The sequence below is a fragment of the Lithobates pipiens genome, unplaced genomic scaffold, assembly GCF_037356315.1.
Source record: "Lithobates pipiens isolate NorthernLeopardFrog02 unplaced genomic scaffold, aLitPip1_a1.2 Scaffold_16, whole genome shotgun sequence".
Taxonomy (NCBI): domain Eukaryota; kingdom Metazoa; phylum Chordata; class Amphibia; order Anura; family Ranidae; genus Lithobates; species Lithobates pipiens.
Genome location: NW_027507748.1, coordinates 268,722,282 through 268,738,053, shown reverse-complemented (window position 1 = coordinate 268,738,053; position 15,772 = coordinate 268,722,282). Strand labels below are relative to the sequence as shown.

The 15,772-nt window shown below is 40.7% G+C and overlaps 1 non-coding gene across 1 annotated transcript; it reads left to right on the top strand.

Annotated features, from left to right (window-relative positions):
* Positions 1-14,708: 14,708 nt before the first annotated feature.
* On the top strand, positions 14,709-14,871 carry LOC143986314 (U1 spliceosomal RNA). Its single transcript, XR_013276501.1, has one exon. It is a non-coding gene; the product is annotated as a U1 spliceosomal RNA (small nuclear RNA).
* Positions 14,872-15,772: the final 901 nt, after the last annotated feature.

Genomic DNA, 15,772 nt, shown 5'->3' with positions numbered 1-15,772 from the left:
ATTGTTTGCTTAGAGGAAACTTCTTGTCCCTCTTCTGGACCAAAATTGAGTCAGGCTGGGCAATGCTCAGGCACTCGCAGGAAACGTATATGTATTGTCTGAATGAATGCGAAGTTTCCTGTGAGTAGTGTTCAGCCCAACTTGATATTGTTCTGGGGGTGGGATGGGGAGTGGCCAATCCACTGCCTGAGCAGAGCACTGCATCAGCTACATAAAGTTTATACAGTGCTCACAGCAGACGTATCTGCTAGTGAAGGTAATATTTTGTTTGGACCAACTTGGATCAAATGAACTATTTAAAAGTGACAGAAAGCTGGACTTTAGCTTTAGGGACTAAGTGTAATTTTGGGGGTTAGATGTAGGAATACATTCAATCTGAGGATTAAATGTAGAGGTTAGGGTAAGGGGTTAGCTTAGAGTTAGGAAATTATTTTTGGCAGTGAAAAATACATTTTATGTCATATTGACATTGTAGCACCATGCTATTGATAATTTATTAAAAAATAAATCTACAGTTTAGTTTGTTAGTATAAAGTAAACAATTATATTGAAAATAAATACTGTATTTATCGGCATATAACACGCACCCCAATTTTAGGAGGGAAGTTTAAGGAAAAAAACATACATTTTAAATAAAGAACTTTGAAGCAAAATTAGGGTCACAGCTCATCAATGCACCCTGCTCAGTGCCCATCTGCAGCCTCTAAATTGCCCATCAAGGCACCCTGCTCAGTGCCCATCTGCAGCTATTAAATTGCCCAACAATGCAGCCTGTTCAGTGCCCATCTGCAGCCTACAAATTGAGCAACAATGCAGCCTGTTCAGTGCCCATCTGCAGCTTATAAATTGAGCAACAGTGCAGCCTGTTCAGTGCCCATGTACAGATTCACCTTTCCTATCATTGCAGCCTTGCCAGTGTTGGATTATCCCTATTGTCTCTGAGGGAAGAGGAGGAGCGAGTGCCGCTGAATTACACAGAGCCGTGATCTCCTGGATACCTGGCGCTCCATCACTCACAGCCACGCCTCCTGGCCCTGCTCATATGATAGACAGAACAGTGGCCCAATGTGGGGCCAGGAGGCGTGGCTGTGAGAGACGAAGCGCCGTGTACACAGGAGATTGTGGCTCTATGTAATTCAGCGGCGCTCGCTCCTCTCCCCTCAGAGACAGCAGGGATTGGTGTATAACCAACAAGTGTGTTATATGCCGATACATATAGTAATCCTCTCACAGCAGTTTTATGGTCTCTAAATATATAATGCTTCAGATGAAATAACAACATTTAGCTGTGTTGTCTCTTTTCACACACAAACTTTTTATTTAAAATGTAATCTATGTACAATATTAAAAAGTATGAACAATCACTGAGAACTATTTTATCTAAATCACACAGAAAAGTATAGTTATATCTGTAACCTGATTGAATAAATGACTGTTGTAACTCTTGAAGATTGGGTTCCAAATTACATTACTGCAAATTAATCTGTGTAGTATTTTCTTTTTCTATTTTTTATTGTTATTATTAATGAAGCAAACAGGCAAATCTAATATTGTTTAAACCTAACACAGAATTGCTGATTAATGTCATTAAGTGCAATTGTTATGATTATATCAATCAACATTTGCAAAACGTCAAATGGTGTTCATCGATATGCATTAGTACAAACATGCACTAATTAGTAACTAACATTACATTTAGAAGTTGGGCTATGTCACAATGATAGGGATAATTTTGCAATACAACATTATACTTGGCAATTCCAAGAGTAATTCTGTACCTGACCCACAACTTTCAGCATGCTCTTGAAAATTCCTTTGTTCCCTTTTCATTGCCGTAAATGCAAAAGACAGTCAACTGTGCATAGTCAGGTTGAAAAAAGAACAAATCGAGTTTAAAAACAAAAACACTTAATCACTGTACGTCTTACGAACCCTAAACTCTAAATTGATTCAGAAGGCAAGGCAAAGAAAAATGACAAATCTGGCCTAATTTACTGCTGCAGAGAGAAAAAGGTACCCCGGATCAACATTTTGTTATGTATTATAAACAGTGTTAGCTATTTATATTTTACACATTTAGAAACAAATTTGGAAGTCTCGTATAGCCAGTTCCTATGGTGGAGTATTCTACATTTCTTATACACTTATTTCCAATTACAGTAAAGAATCCTATCCATATAGGGAAAATATATATTTTTTTCCTCCAGTTTTAAAGACTGGCCTTGTGTGAAGTGAGTGAAGTTTGCAGTAAATAAACCTTTGGTAAATGTGCAATATTGGCTTTTTATGCATTTATACAAGATAATCAAATCTCCATAATCAGCTCTTGTAAGGTGAATACATTTTGTTTATTGTTATAATCACTTTACAATTACAATCTGTTCATTACCACTTGACTTCCGAAAGGTTTTATCCCTTCATGACCAGGTCACTTTTTGCTTTTCAGCCATGTGCTAATTTAACTGGCAATTGCTCGGTCATGCAATATTGTAGGCAAATTAAATTTATATATTTTTTGACACAAACAAAGCTTGTTAAAGGTTTTTTGTTTTTTGCTATATAAACAAAAAATATTTTGCAAAAAAAACAAACAAATTATATTTTGTACTTTTATAAAACATATCTAATAGAATCAAATTTCCTCATAAATTGGCCAAAATGTTAAAAGAAATTTATAACGTCTATGGTATATAATTTTGAAAATTGGTCAATCCTGATGTACTGATGGCCTACATTATATTACCAAAAGTATTAGGACACCTTTACACACACATGAAATATAATGGCATTCCAGTCTTAGCGCATAGGTTTCAATACTGAGTTTGCCCACGCTTTGCAGCTATAACAGCTTCAACTCTTCTGGAAAGGCTGTCTACAAGGTTTAGGAGTGTGTCTATGGGAACGTTTTATCATTCTTCAGGAAGAACATTTTTGATGTGGACAAGAAGGCCTGGCTCGCAGTCTCCACTCTAATTCATCCCAAAAGTGTTCTATCGAGGTGCAGGCCAGTCAAGTTCCTCCACCCAAAACTCATTCATCCATGTCTTTACAGACCTTGTTTGTGCACTTTTCCAAATCATTTGTGGAGGGGGGTTATGATGCAGGGTTGTTTTTCAGAGGTTGCGCTTGGCCCCTTAGTTCCAGTGAAGGGAACTTGTAGGGCTAGTTTACACTTGCTTCAAAATATGGCTCGGGGCACACTTTTTATAAAGCTCTCTGAATGCCAGTCAAAGCCTCTGTCACTAATAAAATGGTTAGCTTACAGTCCTGTTTACACCTTGCTTATTCTTAGTGCTTCAATGAGGCTTTGGTGGAGTTTTGATGAGGCTTCAATGAGCCTTTGGTGGGGCTTCGATGAGGCTTTGGTGGAGCTTCAGAGGGGCTTCAAGTGAGCTTTGCCATAGACTTCTATGGAGGCCTTGAGACGCTTTGAAGCACCACTAAAGCTACATGGGGTATCATTTTTGAAGCATAGCCAAAGCAAAGCAAAAGCAAGGTGTAAACAGGACTGTAAGCTAACCATTTTATTTAGTGACAGGAGCTTTGACTAGAATTCAGAGAGCTTTAACAAAGCCTGTCCGAAGCTTTGTTTTAAATCAAGTTTAAACTAGCTGTTAATATGTGTTGAAGCCGAAGCAAGTGTAAATGAGCCCTTAGGGCTAGTTTCACTTGCTTCAAAACAAGGCTTTGAATGCGCTTCGTTAAAGCTCTCTGGACACCAGTCAAAGCCCCTGTCACTAAATAAAATGGCTAGCTTACAGTCCTGTTTACACCTTGCTTTTTCTTGGTGCTTCGATGAGGCTTTGGTGGGGTTTCGATGAGGCTTCAATAGGGCTTTGATGAGGCTTCGGTGGGTCTTCAGTGGGGCTTCAAGCTAGCTTTGCCATAGACATTTATGGAGGCCTTGAAGATGCTTTGAAGCACCAATAAAGCTACATGGAGTATCATTTTTTTAAGCAAAGCCGAAGCATAGCAAAAGCAAGGTGTAAACAGGACTGTAAGCTAACCATTTTATTGAGTGACAAGAGTTTTGACTAGCGTTCAGAGAGCTTTAACAAGGACTTCCAAAGCCTTGTTTTGAAGAAAGTGTAAACTAGCTGTTAATGTTTGTTGAAGCTGAAGCAAGCATAAATGAGCCCTTAGGGGCTTAGGGCTCATTTTCACTTGCTTCAAAACAAGGCTTTGAACAGTCTTTGTTAAAGCTCCCTGAATGCCAGTCAAATCTCCTGCCACTAAATAAAATGATTCACTTACAGTCCTGATTACACCTTGCTTTTGCTTGGTGCTTCAGTGGGGCTTCAATCAGGCTTCAATGAAGCTTTGGTGGGGCTTCTATAAGGCTTTAGTGGATCTTCGATGAGCCTTTGGTGGAGCTTCGATGAGCCTTTGGTGGAGCTTTGATGAGGTATTGGTGAAGCTTCGTGGGGCTTTGATGAGGCTTCGGTGGGGCTTGAGTGGGGCTTCAATTGAGCTTTGTCATTGACTTTTATGGAGGCTTTGAAGACGCTTTGAAGCACAACTAAAACGACATGGGGTATAATTTTTGAAACAAAGCAGAAGCAAAGAAAAGCAAAAGCAAGGCATTAACAGGGCTGTTAGCTAAACATTTTATTTAGTGACAGGACCTTTGACTTGCGTTCAGAGAGCTTTAACAAAGTGTGTCCAAAGCCTTGTTTTAAAGCAAGTGTAAACTAGCCGTTAATGTGTGTTGAAGCCGAAGCAAGTATAAATGAGTCCTTAGGGCGTCAGCATAAGACATTTTGGAGAATTTCATATTTCCAACTTTGTGGCAATAGTTTGGGGCGGCCCCATCCTGTTCCTACATGACTGCACACCAGTGCACAAAGACATTTTTTTCCTTTTTTGAATTTTTTTTCTTTTTGAATGATGATCGCTGTGACAGCAATGTTTTGAACTGTCATAGGTTTCATTCATAACAGTTGTGATTACTATTGTGATCTGTGATTAGCTACAGCTCTTTAGAATTCTGTTTTGGTGCAGCACCGAAACTGGTGCTTGTGCCTAGTTCATTTACCTGTCAGTGACAGATCCATGAATATGTCCATGTCTGCACTGAAGAAGTCTTCACACTGGACACTCCTTCTTCAGTGCACTTCCCCCCTCTCCAAACACTCCAAACACTACACCTATTATATTGACAGACACATGGCTGAAGAGTTTTATACTGGGGTGCATGGAGCCCGATAGTAATTTGTATGTATTTGCAATGGTATTCTGTTCTATATTATAACAGTCCTATTTGGAAATAAACATTGTAAGATTAACAAATATTATTTTTATTTACAGAAGGCTAAGGACTTTGCATTTGCTACCCAAAATGTAGGCACTAAATTGTATTGATATCAGTAGGTGGTAGGGTATGCACTAAAGCAGTATTATTGTGAAAGAATTATTGTTGCCTATTCCCACCAGTGCAAACTATATAACAACATGAATTTTTAGAACATCTGATATGAAAAACAAAAACAAAACAACAAATAAAAAATTGAATTAGCAATCTGCAAAAAAAATGTACATTCACTAAATACCAACTTAAAGGAAGTATACTTTTGCGGTCACTTATTTTGTGTTGGTTTCCATTGTAATTATTAAAATCACTTGCAGATATATATTTTCACTTTGACAATAAAGACTATTTCTATTGATCAGTGTAAAAAAACAAACAAAATTAATTTGAAGTGAATCAATGTTCTGTGACACTTAAACAATAAAACTTTTAGGATGTTAACATTTTGCTAGGCACTGTACCAACATAATTGCGCAGTAAAGCTGAGCCTGTTATCACCCATCACGTAAAATTGCTAAAAATCTTTATTAAATTAAAACTATAGAAATGCACTTGATTGGGCAAAAAAGATTGAGGTGGGGAGGTGGATACGAATGACTCTGACAACATTTTCAGTGCCTTGTAATCTCTAAATGCTTTGTGGTACACAGATCTGTTCGATCCCCTGCGATTCCCTTCCAATACTAATCTGCTAATGTTTGTGGCAACAATTCAGGACACTTTACAATGTGAGTGCATTTCTACAGTTTTAACAATTTTATGCGATGAGTTTCTTTCTGTATTTTCCCCTTCATCCCAAGAGTGAAGCTTTGTGGGTCTAGAGAACAGGCATTACTAAATGGCGGACCGTAGTACAAATGCAGACCACATCACTGTCCTATTTAGACCACCGCAGTCTTGCCATTTAGGAGTCTTTTCTTTCCCCGCCATCACCCTGTAAAGCCCCATACACACGGGCAGATTGTCTGGAGACATTTGTACAAAAAATACCAGCCGACATTCTGCTCGTGTGTATGTCGGTCTGTCCAACTGGAAAACCAGCAGCCGAGCTGCTCCCAATCAGCACTCTCAGCCAATGGCAGAGAGCGCTGATCAGAGTGTTCTGACGAGGGGGCTGTCCCCCTGTCAGAACACAACAGCTCAGCGGGGGAGATCGCTGGACTAACCTCACATGGTGGGTTGCACAGGTTAAAGCTGTAGTGTGTACTAGGCTTAATCTTCACAGAGTCATCAGTGGGAGGCAGGACAGTTCTAGATGGAGGGTGGGAGTTGCTCAAGTTTAACAAGCATGTGATTGGCTGTTAGGATGAAGGGCAGTCATAGCAACCCATCACTATCTTGTACCTCCCACCCTTCATCTGGACAAGCTGTGCCTCCCTCCGATCTGTCTGTGTAAGGTAGAACAGTGAGTGGGTGAAGTTAAAGGGGGCTGAAGACACTAGTGCAAAGGGTGGCTAAAAATGGAGGGGCATGAGGACTAGAATGTGGGGGGGCTGAGGACATCAAAGTGAGGGGAGCCGAGGACTGGATTGTGGGGGGAGGGCTGAGGACATTAAAGTGGGGGTCTGAGGACTGGAATGTGGGAGACTGAGGATTGTATTGTGGGGGGGCTGAGGACATTAAAGTGGGAGGGAGCTGAGGACCATAATGGGGGGAAAGATGGAAATAGGGGCAGAGGACAGTCCTGTTGGGGGGGTTGATGTCAAGGAAGTAGGAGAACACTACTGTGAAAGGCATGGAGGGGGATGATGTAAAGGGGGAGCCAAACACACTCACCAAGAAAGGATCTTGATGTGAAGGGGGAGGGTATTGTGATGTACAGTGGAGACTGAGGATGCTGATGTAAGAATAGGTTCAGATCTTTGCATGTGCATTAAGCCCCGTACACACAGGCTGAATGTCGGGACATCGGGCAGTTAAAAAAAAAAATTTGCCGTTTGGATGAGCATGTTGGAAAGCCAGCAGCTGACCAACTGGAGATGGCTGATCGAAATGTTCTAGTGGGGGCTCTGTCCCTCTTTCAGAACACAACCGCTCAGCAGGGGAGATAGCTATACTAACTTTGCATAGTTAGTATAGACGCTCCGACCGGAGCTGACAGTTTTTTTTTTCGTTCAACCCAGCATGCATACTCATAGTGTGTTCCAGGCTTTTGGTGCACATGTGGCTAGGTCAGTCCATTTTGATAGGCTGCACTACCCACAAGAAACATAGAGAAAAAAGTCCTTGACCATTTTTTTCAAAATCGCCCAGCACCAAGCCATACGTGAAAATGCGCCACGGGTACCAATGTGATATTTAGGCCTCTGCTGGAACAAAATTTTACTGACTGGACCGCAGTGAATTTTGAGGATTGGAGGAAAATTACTCATATAACCTGGGCTGATTACATCAATGGAGCCTGGCGGGTTCAAAGGAGTGGAGGAACACCACCTGGATGATTAAGAGCACAATACTTCTGTGGTTCTGGTGAGTTAAAGGATAAGTTCACCTTTTCTTGCAGGTAAAGAAACATGCATTTTTTTTTTTTTTGCAGGAGCCTATAAAGCATTGTACCAGCAATCAAAAGATTGTTTATGCCATGAAGTTCTCCTGTAGACCTTTCAGCGTATAGGCTTAACTTAACTTGGAAGCCAATAGATGCTGAGAGGAAGAATGAATGAACTCGCAGCGCCGTTGTTGTTTATTAAAAACTTTTTTTTTTTTTATAGTCGATTCACAATTTCTTGTTATTCTTTTTTACTTAGAAGATCACTTTACTGATTGCAGACCTGAATTTGTAACTAAGGCCGACCATACACGGTGGGAATTTGCAGGATTCCCCTATCAACACAGACAGTGTTGATAGGGGACAGTGCTAATAGGGGAGTCCCTCCTGCTGAGCCATTCTCTGCTCCCAGCGGGGGAGGAGGGCAGGTGAGGGCAGGTGGGGGAAGCCGTCCCCGCCAGGAGAAGACAGTAATTATTGCTATTGGCTATAGCAGACGTTAGTGATAATCATAAGAGAATCTGGCAAGCTGGTTGTACCCAAGTTGATCAATTAATAAACTTGGTACATTCAGTCTGCCCATTAACGGTTTGAATCACTAACAGTTCCTGTTGAACCGACTGAGATTTGAACCATGTATGGCTGGCCTAAGGTTGTAGACTTAGACATACAGTATGCAAATTTGCCAGTGTCTTTACCTGCAGCCTACTGGCAGAGATCAGGATTTTCTATTGGCTTTGGAAAAAAAGAACAGTAGGAAAATTAGAACTTAGGCCTTTTTTGTAGGAAAACGTCAACTGAGCTCTACAATAAAGTGGAAATGAAATATAAAATTAGACAAACATTTGACTTTCAGATTAGTTAAAGCTACAAATGCCATTTTGCTGTCTTCTTTTTGAAAAAAAAAAACCCCAGCATCTAATGTAGAGTAATATACTTGAAAAGCAGAGTTAAACAAATTACAACTATTGATCAGTTAGGCTAATCTTGCTTAATTTTTAATCCCAAAAGTCAAACTACTGTAGCAGATTGTCCATTTACTGACCATTCTCAGATGCAGGTCCCTTTAACCCCTTTTCCCATAACTCCTTGAGTTCCTGGACAACTCCAGGGAAGATACATTTCTCTGCTTCCCTTTCTTAACAGCTCAGTAAGGCTACATCTGATGAGGCAAAGGTAGCTGGACAAGTGACCTACATTCGGGTGAGAGACCCTCAACTGTCAGCACTAGCATGATAGCAGCTAGGCCAGAGCCCAATAGCAGACAGCATCTCTGGAAGACCCAGCTACTGTAGTGCTCTATCAGAGTTTTCTAGTTGCAGCTGTGTGGCGCTTCATCCTTGGGCCTTGAATCCCTCCAGTTGTTCACATATGTTACCAGAGCTACCTTGGACTTCACTGTGAGGGATACTGTCTATGAGGATAATTGCAAGTAGCTTTGTGCTTTGACTAGCTTCCCTGTCCCTGCTGAAGAAAAGCATCCCCACAATATGATGCTGCCACCACTATGTTTCACAGTGGGGATGGTGTTTTCCCACATTATAGCATTTTGCTTTTAGGCTAAAGAGTTCAATTTTGGTCTTTTGTGACCAGAGCACCTTCTTCCACATGTTTGTTGTGTTCCCCACATGGCTTCTCGCAAACTGCAAACAAGACTTCTTATGGCTTTCTTTCAACAATGGCTTTCTTCTTGCCACTCTTCCATAAAGGCCAGATTTGTGGAGTGCACGACTAATAGTTGTCCTGTGGACAGATTGTGGAACTATGCAGCTCCTCCAGAGTTACCATGGGCTTCTTGGCTGCTTCTCCGATTAATGCTCTCCTTGCCCAGTCTGTCAGTTCGGGTGGAGGGCTACTTCTTGGTAGGTTTGCAGCTGTGCCATATGCTTTCCATTTTCGGATGATAGATTGAACAGTGCTCTGTGAGATGTTCAAAGCTTGGGATTTTTTGTATAACCCAATCCTGCTTAAAACCTCTCCACAACTTTATCCCTGACCTGTCTGGTGTGTTCCTTGGCCTTCATGATGCTGTTTGTTCTCTAAGGTTCTCTAACAGACCTCTAGGGGCTTCACAGAACAGCTGTAATTATACTGAGATTAAATTATACACAGGTGGACTCTTGTTACTAGTTAGGTGACTTCTGAAGGTAATTGGTTCCTTTTAGTTAAGGGTATCAGAGTAAAGGGGGCTGAATACAGATGCATGCCACACTTTTCACATATTGATTTGTAAAAAAAAATTGAAAACCATTTATAATTTTCCTTTCAATTCACAATTACAGTATGTGCCACTTTTGTGTTGATCTATCAAATAAAATCCCAATAAAATACATTTACGTTTTTGGATATAACATGACAAAATGTGGAAAATTTATTAATACCTTTTCAAGACACCGTATGTAAAGCACTGCATATATTTGAAGTGCTATATAAGTATCTGAATTAAATAAAATAAATTTGTAAATAAATGTTATTTTTCAATGACATGGCCATCTGGGGCTGTATGACAACATTTGGGTAAAATTCCTCACCTGGAAGCACAGGTACTAGGTAGAACTGCTTATTGGGGCTCCATGCACGCTGGCTTAAAAAACGTTGTTCTACAGAAGTTTTGAGTTCTGCCTGTAGAAGCAGCTCAATGTTATCCTAAGTGTCCATGCACATTAGGACGTTTACTGGCATACGTTTAGAAGCAGGAAAGAAAACCCTTCTGGTTCTCGTTTCTGGTTGGAGCTCTCTGGCAGAAAAAACTTAAAACTCTTCTAAACTCATCTAGACTTTGTACATAAAATGCTCTATATGAGCATTTTTTACTCCCAAGAGAACAGACGTTTTTTAAGTCCAGTGTGCACGGAGCCTGAAGGCAATAGTGTACTGGTACATACATAAACAAGCGCATGCATTTTGATGTATAACCATGCAGGTAGTCTATGTTCAGAGTCACATGTTCTTATCCATGCATGTGATTTGAAAGTACTGATGCATACTTGCATACAGTCATCATTTTTTATAGACAGCTGTATACAGCACCTGTGGCTTCCAGAAAGGGAATTATATGTGAATTTTACATCATGTGGCTCCAGGTGGCGTTTTTTTGTATGACGCTAGCTTTCTGTTTAAATCTGCAGCTATTGGATTAGATACTTTTAAATATTGATCCTTGTAACCATTACAACCCTTGAGTGTTCTAAATATTGTGTACAGAATGCCCCCCTTAATATCATTTCCTACTTATGTGTTTGGCTCTGTTCTTTTCACAGCAGTATTTTTATTTTCTAGTTTTTGATAGAGTGGTAATGGGTTAAAACCTATGGCAGTTTTTAATGGCTGTAAGTATCCCTGCTAGATAGATTCACTTTCCCCATTTGTCCTGGTGGCCTTTGTCACTGGGATTAAAAGTGAACAGGAATGGAAGGGAAATCTTTAAGACCCCTTTAACACTGCCAGCATTTTTCAAAAGCTACACTGCTAAAAATAGTGGCTGTATAGCACCTGAAAAAAGGGCCTGCTTTCACACTGGAGCGGTGCACTGGCAGGGCGTCACAAAAAGTCCTGCCGCAGCTTCTTTGGAGCGGTGAACTCCATCGCTGTTCCCCATTGAAATAAATGGGGCAGCGTTGAGATACCTCTGGCAAAACGCCACTAGTGGCCGAATAGCGCTGCTAAAATGATGGTAAAGCCAACGCCTGTGGGCGGCCCAGTGTGAAAGCCCTCTATATGATGACACTTGTTCCAGTGACAACTGTCTAAGAGGAAATTTGCCTCACTTCTTTGATATTTCTTTTCAATTTCTGTTGTTTCTACACAACAGAAAGTAAAATTAAATCTCTTGAATTAGGCACAGACGGCCAAGAGAATATTTGACAGTGGATTTGCACTGTTTAATCCAATTTTTCCTTTCAAAGAAGGGGTTTTCCAAGGCGGAGATTATCCCCCTTATTTCTGAATTTTGAGTGTCCAAATTAGCTGACATTATCAAGAAATGTAAGGATCTTTTCTGCAAACACTTTGATTGGCAGTGGGGATTTATGATCCTGTAAATGTAATGTCATAATGACATGCAGCGATAGAGCCCGAAGAAGAAATATCATTCTAATCCCTGAAATTTGAATCCCTCAGAGGGTTAACAGTGAACAGATATCTCTTGAACCACTTTTGGAAAGGGAGAGAAATGTGTGGGATGCTGACTGATACAGAATACCACATATTTATGTTCATGATCCTATAATGCTTATACACCAGTCAGTATACAGTCAATACTGTATACTGGTGTGTCAAATCTAAATTTGACTAAATGGTCAAACAGAATCTGCTCTAGGATAAAAGAAATTAAAAAAAGTTCAATGTGTGTGCGTGCCTAACCAAGCTGCTTACGCACAATAATTGTTGCTATTTTCTCTTCAATAATATATTTTACTTTGTATTTCAAGTTAAAACCTGCATCATCTCTCCCTCTCACATTGCAGCCTTACCACATCATCTACATACTGTCCAGCCACTGTGCAATATTTTGGCTATCGTCCCTCAAAGAACACTGTCATTTCTATTTAAAGATTAACCAAGCTACCTACATGCTGTTCAGCAACTGAGAAGTTTTTGAGGATATTGTCTTAGCAGATAGAACACCCGAATGTTAATTTTCAAAATAAAGCTGGACTCATCTCCCCATCTCAGAATGCAACCTTAGCATGCTTCTTATATATTGTTCAGCCATTATACAATACTTGTAGCTATTGTCATTCAAATAATACACTCTATTTATTTCTCTCAGCCTTATATTGCGACCTTACCACGTGGTCTTTACATAGAGTCCAGCCACTGAACAGTCTGGTAATTTCATAAAAAGTGTCTTAGATACTCATTAGAAATCTGTCTTGTGGTACTGCCACAAATGGTGCAACTTACGACAGATTCATGTACATGTTGGTTAAATGTTTATGAGTTATGCAATATTTAATTGTGCAACATAATTTACTCCAACATGAGATTCCGACAACCAAATCCATCGGAGTAATTCCGACGGATTAATTCCGGAAGAGGTCCAGAAGTGATGTTGCATACACACGGTCGGACTAAGTTGTCGGAAAATCCGATTGTACATAACGTGATGACGTTATTTCGTTATGACGGGACTACTTTCAGGCTAGTAGCCAATAGCTTTGGTCTAGGAATTTGATCTGAGCATGCGTGGCACTTTGTTCGTCGGAGTAGGCTACACATGATCGGAGTATGTCCCATCGGAGCATTTTGTCGGAAAATTTTACCGGCAAGTTGAAAAACTTGGTCCGTCGGATATTCCAATGGAAACAGTCCGATGGAGACCACACACAGTTGGAATATCCGACAAAACGGTCCGATAGGAAACATTCCGTCTGAATCTCCGACCGTGTGCACAAGGGCTCAGAGTGTGTGACCTTGCTGATTAGGCTTGGTCAACTGGGGGGAACACCTGAGTGCACACGCATCACCTTTATATTGGATTGATATCACAGCAACCACTGAATCTCATGGACTACATTGGAGCACTTTTGAACTTTTTTTGATTGAACAGCACATTGTAGCACTTTTTTGTCACATATATATATATATATATATATATATATATATATATATATATATATATATATATATATATATATATATATTTTTTTTTTATAAGGATTTTTATAGTTTGGTTCACCATTATATTGGTTTAAGGATTTTATGAATTGCTTTTTTTCTCACCATATGGACGTTTTATCATATTCTGCATGAAAGCACTTTATTTGGAATATTGTATGTATTTTAGCACGTTATCACTTTATTGCTGTTGTTATATAGCACATTTTTCGTTTCACTATTTGGATTTTAAGTTTGAAAGCGCAGCGTACTTTAGAATATTGGATGATCTTTGCATGATTTATGAGACATGTGCAACGCTAGCTGCTGATTCAAAATTATAGTGTAATTTGAGAGACCTTATTTTGGGCTTATAGCAAGTGGTGGCTCGCAAGACATTACATTGTTTGTTTAAAGTGGAAGTAAACTCCCCTGTCATTTTCAGCCAAGGAAGCTGCCATCTTTGCCTCTGTTTAATCTTCAACTGCTATGGTGCTGCACATGTGATTCGTTATGACACCAGCCATTGGATGGTTTGATAGTTTGGCCAATGTGCAGTTAGCATTCCCGGCATGCCTTTTTTTTACCTGTTTAAATCGATGGGTTTACTTCCACTTTAATAAGCATGTATTGATTGGTTTACACAGAAGTTATAGCGTAATATTTTTTTGTTTTTACTGCTAATGGTGGCGATCTGTGATTTTTAGTGGGATTGTGGCACACAAATCTGACCCCAAGGCACACTTTTTGGGGACCAGTGACATTATTACATTGATCAGTACTATACAAATCCATTGATCAATGCATAAATGACACTGGCAGAGAAGGGGTTAACTGTGTTCCCTGGGTGTGTTCTACCTGGAGGGGGGGGGGGGGGGTGGGCTCACTGGGATAACACAGAGATCACTGTTCCCGATCATTGGGAACAGCAGATCTCCATGATGTGCCCTGACAGAACGTGGGATCCACCTTATTTACAAGGTCGTGGTTCGTTGTACGGGTACGTTGGTTTGCGCAGGAGAGCCGACCTGCCACAGCATATATATACACTGTGGATGGTCGGCAAGTGGTTAACACGGTGTTTCTCAACTCCAGTCCTCAAGTATCCCCCAAAAGGTCATGTTTTCAGGCTTTCTATTATTTTGCACAGGGGATTTGATCAGTTTCACTGCCCTAGTAATTACCACAGCTGTTTCATCTGAGGGAAATCCTGAAAACATGACCTGTTGGGGCACTTGAGGACTGGAGTTGAGAAACATCCTTTAACACGCCATCAGCATCACTTGCACCACTTCCTTCTAAACAATATTACTCATACTTACCTGGCAGGGGAGATACCATAATCATGTAGGTGGTTCTCCCAGGGCGAGGCTCAGCCATTGCACTCCAGCTGTGCTGACCCCTGTGATTTCCCTAAATGTGGGAAATTCAACTACCTAATTTCTGGTAGTGGGGACTGCGTTCATGCTTTCCCCTGATCTTTAAAAAAAAAGAAATGAAAAAATAATTATTCAAGCAATCAATAACTTGAAAAATTGTATCAATTCTGTTGCACAGCAAGGCAGAGCTAAACAGAACCACTGAGCATTAAAGGGGTTGTAAAGTAAAAATTTTTATTTTTTTAAAATAACAAACATGTCATACTTACCTCCACTGTGCAGCTCGTTTTGCACAGAGTGGCCCCGAACCTGCTCTTCTGGGGTCCCCCGGCGGCTGTCTCTGCTTCCTCCCGCAGGTGCTTCTCACGTTAATGCGAGCTCCCTCGCATTGGTGAGAAGCACTGCGGGCGCGCTCCCGTGATACAGCCTGCGGCTATAGCCGCTCGCTGTATCACAAGGCCCCGCCCCCCAGCGCGCTGCGTCATTGGATGTGATTGACAGCAGCGCGAGCCAATGGCTGCGCTGCTTTCAATCCATCCACTCCAGCCAATCAGCGGCCAGGCTGAGCGGCGAAGAGGACGGCGGGGGCGAGCGCGGGATTTTCGAGGGGTCAGGTAAGTAAAACGGGGGGACTGGGGGCGCCGGCAGTGTGAGATGTTTTTTCACCTTAATGCATAGAATGCATTAAGGTGAAAAAACATTTACCTTTACAACCCCTTTAAGAGACAGATGTACTACAGGATTGCAGCTTATTTCATAAAAAAAAAAAGTCTTTATGGCTCAGTTCACACCTATGTATTTAAAAAAAAAAAAAATGTTATTGCTTTTTGCAGAAATGCACTACAGTCCATTTAACATGGTTTCCTATGGGACACGTTCGCATTTATGATTTTTTAAGCCGCTGCGTTTTTTGGAAAGGGCCAGAGAATTTTTTTTAAAGCAAAACTGTGGGTTTTTGGATTAATAGACTTCAATGGAGAAGCTGCAGAAAAGCATGTA